Below are 328 nucleotides of genomic sequence, written 5' to 3'. Positions count from 1 at the left end.
TCCTCAGATCTCACCCCCCAGACAGACCGGACCTCCCCGGGGGCCCCACAACCCCGGGGGCCCGGGCCCGCCGCTAGAACCTCAGCGGATACACCCAACGCCATTGGCCATCTACTCACCATCGGGGATGACGCCGGAGTACCCCAGAGAGGGCAGAATGAGAAGGACGAGCGCTGCATTCATCATGGGTGACAGTGACGGTTGGGACGCGTCGGGGGAATGTGACCCTCAGCATCAGTGACAGGAAACAATAGGGAGTCACGTTCTTCCTCCTACAGGTGACACGGTGACTCCATAGACACCCGACAGCCCCTCCCCCCCCCCCCAC

This window comes from Nanorana parkeri, unplaced genomic scaffold, assembly GCF_000935625.1.
Source record: "Nanorana parkeri isolate BGI_ZX_2015 unplaced genomic scaffold, ASM93562v1 scaffold3807, whole genome shotgun sequence".
Lineage (NCBI taxonomy): Eukaryota > Metazoa > Chordata > Amphibia > Anura > Dicroglossidae > Nanorana > Nanorana parkeri.
This window is presented reverse-complemented; position numbering follows the sequence as displayed.